Source organism: Excalfactoria chinensis, chromosome 1 (assembly GCF_039878825.1).
Source record: "Excalfactoria chinensis isolate bCotChi1 chromosome 1, bCotChi1.hap2, whole genome shotgun sequence".
Classification (NCBI taxonomy): Eukaryota; Metazoa; Chordata; class Aves; order Galliformes; family Phasianidae; genus Excalfactoria; species Excalfactoria chinensis.
Window position 1 is genome coordinate 76,369,687 of NC_092825.1, and position 10,070 is coordinate 76,379,756.

Genomic DNA, 10,070 nt, shown 5'->3' on the forward strand with positions numbered 1-10,070 from the left:
ATTTCCCCTGATATTATTAGTAAATTTGGGTACCTAACAGATTCAGCTGAACCCTGCAAACAGATCCAGACTCTGATAACAGCAACTGCAGACAATCAGCAAGCCAAAAGTAACCTCTACAAATAAACACACTGATTTCCATGGGACCGCAGCACAAAGTAGTGTCTTATTCCTCATATGAACCAGGTAGTATATTACCACCTATATTTACAGCAGAGAAATACTGAGGGCCTCAGCTATGATTTGATATCTTTGCTGTGTTTCCAGCAGAGTGTATGTGAGTGTGAGAGAGGGAGAGACACAGGGGGGTGGGGAGCTGAAGGGGATGTTGTGTATGAAATTCAACAAAGAGATGGATCTTTTCCATTATACAGCCACGAAGAGATACCAGAGACATTCTATCTGTTCACGTATCCAGCCATCCTGTAACCCAATTAACCCAGTCCTTTTAGGGGGAATAAATACGTTCTAATATCAGCCATTATTTTTCAGTACTCTCCGTTTATTCTCCAGGGTGGGACAGATCAATAACCACAAAAGCAACAGACCCAAAAGGCAAAGGCAATCTCCTGGCACTTCTTATTTATTTCTTCAGAGGCAATTCTGTTTTTGCCATCTCTTCCCCTGGTGACGGATTTTGCCTTCCCTGCCCAGAACGGCCACATCGCTTTATCCTGGGCTCTATTTGCATGTGGGCTTCAGATTTGTCTTTGGCTCCTCGCGCGGTTTGGGATGAGACTCTCCTGTCCCCAGAGAGGGGGGCAGGTGTTGCTCCAGTCGAGCGAATGGAACCAAATTACAGGACCGTCTGTCACCTCCTCTGGGAGACGGCGGAGGGAGGGAAAGGCGGGGTGGGGAGCGGGATGCCATATGACAGAAAAGAAAAGCAGAACATCATACTGATGCCGATAAGAGCTTGGAAACATGAGTCACCCCAGCCCACCGCCCCACCCAAAACTAGGCGGCAGCCACCTGAAAGAGAAATGTCAGGAGCAGAGACAGAAATAAATTGAGTCACTGGGCTGGAATAACTCGGGCTTGGAGTGATACAGAGCTCAGACCCAGTCCACTTGCAGGCACATAAGTGCAGGCACCAAGTTGGGCTGCCTAACACAGTTTTCTCAGCTTTGCACTGCATGGTTTGGCGGCCCCCAGGCCAGGCTCCTCTATAAGCAGCTCAGTGCTTCTCTGTCTTTCCTCAGCAATGAGTTTTGTGGCTACAGAGGTAATCTGATATCATGCCCACAATTGTAGCCATCCCTGTTCCCACCATCCAGGGCTGCAGCACTGGAGTTCCTCACTGAGATATGGAAAGTAACTGGAGAAAGCTGGCTGATTTGGGGGCAATTACCTTCCTGGAGCAAGGGATGAAAGATGATGATAACACAAGTGCTTAAATCAAAGAAAAAGAGCATGAAGTTAAAGAAAGGCAGGACCATCCATGCCAGCTATACAAGGGGCCACATCAGTAAGACACTGGGCATGGGCAAGGGATTTTGCATGACAGTGGTGGGATATGCAGATGAGGAATGCTGTGTGAATCTGGTGCATATGCAGGTGGAGCAGTGAGGAAGGATATCAGCAGCTACATAGAGCTGCTAGCATGGGAAGAAGGGGAGAACCTTCTCCACCAAACTAGAAACAGCAGCTTGCTCTGGGCTGGAAATGAGTTCAGTCCAGGAAAAGACAGACACCAGGCCAGGGGGGAACTGGAAGGGGTCAGTAAATAGAATTTAACCATGGCTAAAGTGATGAACTGACTCAGGAATGTCTTCTCAACGACCAAAAGAAAAGAGGTTTATCATACACTGTCTGCCCATCAGTGAAGTCCTCTCGCTCTCCTTCCTCAAAACTTCTGCACATGGAAGTGTCAGGAAGGTTTGCAAACCTCAGGACTAGGGCTCAGCTTGAGCTCACAGACAAAATAACCACAAAGAAAGAAAATGAAAAGAAAAGCAGAGCAGAAAGCAGGATGGCTGTGTGTAAACATACAAAAACAAGCTTTTCCCACATCTCGGGCTTTCAGACTCAGTATTTTCAGTATTGATTTTTTTTTGTCTCCTGCTCATTCTAGCAATTCCAGGATTTAAGATAGGCTTAAAGACTTTTCCAGAAATGACCCTATATGCAGGGTTATGTCACCCTTGGATGTAGCCCCAATCCTGTATTGGAATTTTGTTATTCTGGGTGATACAGACAAAGATTTACCATGAAAAATTGCAGAAGGACTGTACAAGATTGATAAAATGGCACAAGAAATTCAATCTAAATGAAGTGATAAAGTGGTGCACGCAGGGAAGAATATTTCTGACTCCACATTCAGCTGATAGGTCCTGAGCTAGCCATAGAAACAAGATCTTGTAGTTATGATATATTGTTTCTTGATAACATCAGCTTGGTTCTTGGTGGCATGGAAGAAAGAAAATGAAATGTTAGATATTATCATCGGAGAGAGAGCAGAGCAGGTAGAAATCAAGACAGAGAGTATAATTATGCCATCGTACAAAACCAGGGTAAGTCTGTATCTTGAAAACTGCACGTAGCTCTGGCCCTACGGCCTCTCGGTAAAATGCAGAATTACTACAAGAGCATTGGAGAAAGTCAGCATGGATAAGCCAATGTACAGAGCAGGCTTCGTACAAAAATAGCTGACTAAAAATAACCACGTGAGACATCATTTTACAGGAAGCCATTGTGTCCCAGTCAACAAGAAAGAGGTGAGAAGGGGCCAGTTGTGCACGGCTTTCCACTATAGCAGGTGGCATCAAATAAATTGCTGAGTGCCAGGTTCAGACTAAACAAAAGGAGATGTTTTGTCACATCACATGCAGTAAAGCTGTGGAACTCTTTCCTTGGAAGACTGGGAAAACAAAAGTATTAAAGAGGTTTAAGGACAGAAGCTCACAGAAGAGCAATCTGTCAAGGATCTCTGGATGTGCAAAAGCTGCTTTCAACTCAGGCTATCCTCAAGCAGTAAGTGTCTGAAGACCAGCAGACCTGCATCAGAAATGATCATATATCTCCAGTATTATGATATCCCCCAGGTACATGGATTTTGCCCAGGTTTGAACTAGGTGGATGTTCAGCCTGGCTCAGTGCAACTGTTCTTACACACATCTTCATGCTCTGAAGGAAATGGATCTTTGACAGATGACCAGTTCTCACAAGCTTTGGTCTTTTTGGCTCCAGAAACAATAACTCTGTGTTTGGTGAGTCCCCAGAGGGCCAATGGAACGAGGTATATATGATCTTTTAGATCAGGAGGGAGCAAAAGTTTGTTCCTTGGGTCAATAATCAAAACAAATGTGTTTTTCCTGAAAGCTAAAATGTTGGACTCCAATGTCAAACAACAGTAAATCTACAGTACTTCTACTGATCTCAACTGAGACACTTAGAATTGCGATAGTAACCAAAAGGATGAAGTAGATTCTGTACAGCAGGATGGTCAACTGGATCTAGCAATTAGCTGCAGATGAAGGTGACAAGCATCTAAAGAGAGAAAGATGACAGATGACAGACTTGATTGTTTAGTTTCACATATTCTGATCACCAAAACCTACCAAAATTTGATACACCATAGACACAAGATGCATAAAGGAAAAAGAATAAGGAAGGGAAAAAGGAGTTTAAAGTGGTGACTAAAAGCAAGAGCAGAAGAGTATGAGTGTTATCAGTATCCTATTAACAAAACAGTCATTTGCCTTTTAAGTCCATTCCACTGGGACTTCTCAGGTATTCAAAAGTGTCTCAGATATAAGCACTTGTGGAGCGATATCTTATGTAATTATTGGAATAATTCTAGTACAAGCAGACCAGGCTCAGTTCTATGGCCAGAGGCCATCTCCAGGGTGGGACAGGTCTTCCTACTCAGGTAGGTATGGTGTTTCCAGAAGGGGAATAATTCCTGATTTCTCAATGGGAATAACAGAGCGTGAAGACCTAGGGAATGAGAAAGGGTCTTCAAAGGTTTAGATTACCTTTCTGTACATAGTCATATGTACATCTCATAGTCTATACTCTCCCATTTACCCTTATAGCAGAGAAGTCTGGATTTCAAAACAAGCAGCCCCCTAGGCTCTTCCAGTCCAGGGCTCCCCACACAATGCTCCTCAATACCAAAGCATTTCTTGAGAAGGAGCTGCCAGATTTCTTGGCCCATAATGTAGTTTCATACAACATACAAAGTAAATCAGTGCAAAACTTCCCTACTCCATTCACCCTGTAACAGCATGCAAGATTAGAACCTTACTCCGTAGAGGTGAATTTGCCTCACTTGACCTTTTCTTGGATCACTGTTAAAGCAACTCTCAATGGTGGGCTTACAGAGAATGCTTGACCTATAGGCACTCCTAATACCTCCTCTGTATAGTTTCAAGATATACAGGACTTTTGCCTCCAAACAACTTCCTCCTCAACAGCATCCAAAAGGTGTGACTACTATGTGAAATACAATTTACAGGCTTCCAGAATACATGGTATTATGAGAAGACAATGCCCAGGGTCAAGTCCCATCAGTAGCATAGGGATTCTAACACCAGGCCGCATCTTGGCCAACAGGTAAAAAAAAAAAACAACCCTGTAACCTTTTTAACCACGCAGATAGAATTAGCAGTCTTTAAAAAGTTCCTATCAGAAACAGAAGTTCAGACAAGAGCCAGCATAACAGGAGATACTGAGACAGATCCTAGTGGGATTGATGTCATAGTCTGCAATGCCTCTTGGTTTTCAGGCTTAATTCAGAAATATGAGAAGACAGCCCAAGAAAAAAAGGAATGGAGAAGATTGCATGTGGCCTGAAACATAGCCTTTCTAGGGCAAAGTTAAGACACACTGGCAGAACAGCATAGAGAAACCTGCATTGCTTGCTAACATAAACAAGCCACAATAGCATTTACTGCCTTTCTACTCAGACAAACCACATTTAATTACCTTGTATCCAAGTTGCAATAATCTGGATGCAGATAGATCTGAGTAAATTGAAAGGAAATGGATTTTACATGACAATGTAGAAAGGAAAAGCGCATTAAGATAAGGATGATTAGGTGTATTGGAAGAATGGAAGAACCTTGTAAAAGATAATTGGATTCAAAACAATAGCATCTTCAGCAGGGGAATTTCTGTCAAGTGGAAGTTATACCACCATCACAATCAGAGATGTGTCTATACCAGACTGGCTACTTTTTTTCCCCCTATGCATGGTGGATCTTTTAGTCTCTCCAAGAGTTGCAGCTTCTAGCTTGAATGATACCAACAGAGCCATTTCTCCAGGACTTTCAGTCAGTTTGATATTTCTCCATGTCTCACATCCTCCTGGGAGACACCATATGCTTTCTTCTACACTTTACATGTTCAGACTGCGAACTATCAGCAGTAAAATGATCTAACCTACCTAGCCTGAGTTAGTTCACTCTATCTATGGGAGGTACCTAAACTCTTGATCGACGCAGGTACTCGCTCCCTTCCATGAGGTGACTCATGTACTCTGGTTTGTGCCTCTGGAGAAATGTGAACTGCCTACTACACTCCGAGGCAATCACAAGGGGCTCTTAAGTATTGTTTCTAGCAGTGATATCTGGAGCAGAGAAAGAGAGCTGAGCAGAACAGTGCCTAGCCGTAACAAGTTAATTTACTGAAGCCCGATTAGATTCATCCACCAAACTGGGAGGCAGCTTACAAGCAATTCAGCATCCCAGCCCATTCTGATTCAGAGCTGTGGGTCAGTCCTGCTTTATTGCTGGTCATTGTGCTACAAGAGCAGGAACTCTCATTAATCACTGAATGAGAGTTAAAAGTTGGGGCCTTCAGCAGCTACACAGAAGCCAAGATCCCAATGGAGGTTACCATCATTCACTCCTGAAGTGGAAGATAGAGTATGATATGAGTTTCCATATGTGCTGCAATCCAGCTGTACTTGTTTGCTCGCTACTAAAGCCAGTTACAAATATGGTTCATCACGTAACAGGAGAAGCTATTGGCATCCTTGTGGCACAGAAGAAACAGCTGTCCTTATCTTAGGCCCCTGTAAATAAGATGTATGTCTCACTCCAGCTCTATTTTTACCATTTTTTGTGAGAAGAGGGATGCTTACGTCTTCACTGTGTGCATTCACCTGACAAGTGTAGTTGATAACAGTCTTTCTGCTGTGGTAGGGCCAATCTCAGCTTTTGCAACTTCAATACTTCCTATAATAAGGATGCATACTAGCAACTCCCATTTCCTTGAATCACATAATGTTTATTTTATCTTGGATTTTTATATGTTTGAATCCCCAGGACCTCTGATTCCCAGCAATTTTGTCAGCCTTTTTCTTGTTCTTCAGCTTCCTATTGCTCTTCCACATGACAACTCACACAGTTGTGATACAACTCTGCACTGTAATAGTGCTGCAGTAGCCTTCTGAATTGGGAAATACAGATATTTTGCTGTCAGATATATTGCAGCTAGTAAAATTGCATCCTTATGCATGGGCTCTACTTGATTTAAAAACATAGTTTTTTGAATGGGTTTCTCACACCTCTTGAGAGTTGGTAGTCTTTATGGGTGGATTTTTTGCCTTGGAATCTTGGTCACTTCAACCTCTATAAACCAAGGGTGGAGTCCTTCATAAAGCAAGGTTGGTGCCCAACACTTCCAGTTCCTTATTTGGGGCATCTCTTGGGTACCTGTTGTCCTGTCAGTTCTACTGGAAGTTGAACGGCATGTTCAACATGCTTTGCTGCCATCCTCGTTGTCAGAGCTCATATCTGAGCTGGGACACCTCTGAAGTTCAGGCCTGACGTCAATAGCATTTTCTTCAGCAGCTACCAATTTGACTGCTGTCAGTCACATCCTTGGTGCTCAACCCAGGCCAGACTTTCAACACGTACTTTATTTTTTCACTTTGTGCTTTCACGTCAACCTGCATTTCTGTTCATATTTCACTCACAGTAATCCTACTATTTCTCTCCTGCCATTCGCACTATTTCTGTAACTTATATCTAGATATCTGAAAAGATCCATCAGCTATCTTGATGTCACCGGACTTCTGATGTCAACATGAAACACCTTCAGCTCTTCTCTTTGATTTTTCCAGTTCCTGCATATCTTTGATGTATCCCTTTGAACATATTTTTTCTTGACTATCTGGCGATGTGAACTTCTCTTTCAGGCACATCATTTCTGCCATAAAAAAATTCACGGTTTTGCTTGTTCAGCCTTCAGCTCAAAACTCCAGCTTACCCCAAAGTCACTCCAAGCCACCTGTCATCCCATTCACCTGTTCTTCCCCATATAAAAACGTTACCACTGCAGACCTAGATATCTTTACACCAACAGGCTTGCTACTACAAGTATTCCTGGAAAGCGGGTAAGGTGCAAAACACTGTTTGAGTGACAGCCAAAGAAAGAGTTATTTCCCAGAAAGGGTGTTGAATGCATGCCAGTATATGCTCTGCCTTCCTAAAGGCTTGTGCTGGAAGCCTGCTGATACATCAAGTTCAGTGTATGTGGGGAATCACATAACTGTCTCTCAAAAACAATTTTTTTTTTGGTAGCCTGTGCTGAAAAATATTCTATTTACTATATATATGTGTGTGGGGGTATGTGTATAGGTGGAATAATACAAGGACATAGTTGTAGTTATAGAGTAGCCAGAGGGCATCTAAGAAAAGACTCACCAGTGCTGAGGCTTTCAGTTGAGATGGATACGCACCAATATTGAGACTCACCACAAAAACTCCACAAAGAAGTGATCTCCAGAAAGAGATGCTACCTTAGTGGTGGTCAGCCCTTAAATAGGATCTAGGAGAGGTGGAGTCAAGCTCCATCCATTCCAAGAGCACAGCTGAATTACCTTCACCTGTGCTCCTGCAGCTGACTCGTCACTCGCCTCAGTTTGTTAATCAGAGCTTCAGGCTGTGATCAGCAGTTTTCCTTACAGTATGTGTATTCATATCAGGAACTAAAGGAAGAATTTAATCTATTCCATCTGTAACAAGATGTATCTCTACCTCACTGACACTTCTCTTTGCTCTGTGATTCCTGAAGCTGTAAACCCATCTAATTACTCTTTCGGACATTACTAAAACAAACTTCCCTGCGTTCCTCTCAGCTCATGCCAGCATCACATTCATCCTCACATAGCTAAGCAAACGGTAAGGCAAATGCAGCTCAGAACTACACATTCATTTGCTTCTTGGTGGTGGGTCACACACAGTGTACGTGTACACCAAGGACAGACAGTTTGGCTGTTAAACTCTGAAAACACTCTGCTGGGCATGTATAAATGAGATTTACACCGATTTTCTTAAGAGGCTCACAAGCTGGCCAAACTGGAGCAGTTTTTCAGGAGATGACAGAAATCATATCCCCCGCAGTGGAGGCCCTTTCCAACCAAGCTTCCAGTCACTGCTCCAAAGAATCTTTAGATCATCTCAGGGAAAGGTGCTGTAAGTCATTTTTAAACTGCAGATACATCTGTTTCCTTTTCTCTTGCCTCTTTCTGAGAAACACTTTCTGAGCTGCTTCAGATTAAATTCCTCTGCCCCAATCCAAACCACCAGAGACATCCATCAGGGCAAGTCCTCAGCCTCCAGCTCTGCTTTTGGCAGAGTTATAAGAGGCTGAGAACAGATCCTTACGGTGCAGCCAGCCTCATCAAAAGCATTGTCAAAAATTGTGTTCCCTTGTTGTCTACAGATAGCTGTCACAGAAAGAAAACAGAGGAGCTGTAAGCGACCCACCCATTGATTTACACCTATCTGCACTGCTAAGGGCCCTGTTTCTGTCACATCCATTTCTTCTCTGTCTTTTCAGTAAACCAACTACTGTCATGACCTCTTCTCCTTGCAGCCTCTGCACACACCCACCACAACATTAATCCCTAGAAATCACCTGCTGCAAGGGGCACATCCTGCTCATATCTCAATAGCACATAGTGAGGCCAGGCTCAAGGGGTCTACCTCTGGCCACAGTGTGCCTTCTCTGTATTAGATATATCCTCTGTGGGAAGATGTGTTTCTCTATTTCAGATTAGCCCTTGGCATCGACACAAAGCACCAGGTTGCTCCCAGTTGTCAGGATTCAAGAAGAAAAGTGTGCAAAGGATCAGTGCTGGCCGATGTGACGAGACCCACACCTTGTTTAATCCCACCCTGGAGAAGAATAAGATTGATGAGTACTGGAAGGAAACATCTCCTGTCAGTCCAGAGTGTATACCTGCTTAGTTTGGAGCACAACATACCAACCACAGAAGAATTTCATCCAGAAGGAAACAGCTCCACCTGTGTGACTGAACTGAGATGTGAGACACTTGGATTTCTAAAGATTACATGAGCACAACTACAACTTAAGCTAGTTGCTTAGTAAATGTATTTGATTGCATCTCTGCTGGCATGAGCAAGTCAGATTCAGCTAGTTCCCTGGTTTTGACTAGCTTCACTGTTTCTGGCTCCCAGCAGGGAGAGCTAAGCTCCAATAGGTTGGGTAACCACATGCAGGTCAAGAAACTCCTGACTGCTGAGTTCCACATTTGGTGGGATCAGCTGTGCACCTCCTCTGAAAATTGCACAGAACTGCTAGCAGAACATTGGAAATCTTGCTTGACGTTACCAGCTAGGCTCAGGCCCTGTGTTTTGCAAATTCCTTCTCATGAAGACTGATTCTATGACTGCTGGGTTTATGTCAGTCGGAGCGCATTCAGTTCTCCTGCTGGATGTTCTTCTAACTGACCAACAGTGGCTACTTGTGTGCTCCCGGCTCCGTGAATTGGTGAATCTCATCTCTACACTCTCCAAAGACTCCCCTGCCTTTTTTTTTTCCATCATAACATTTCTGCAAGCTCTTCTCCTATTTTATTTTATTCCCAGGTGCCCCCTGAGCTCTGTGATTGCATTTAAAACAGACGCAACGACATTATGAAGCATTAAACTAATGGCATTTGAGACCATTTTTCTCCCATAAACCATTACAGTGTCCCTGGAATTGTTGGTAGAGGGCTGCCATCCAGGGCTGCATCCCTCTCTGCCGCATGGTACCTGCTGTGGGACTCGAGGTGCCATCTCTCGTGCTGCTCCTGCTGTAACAGTCCCCAA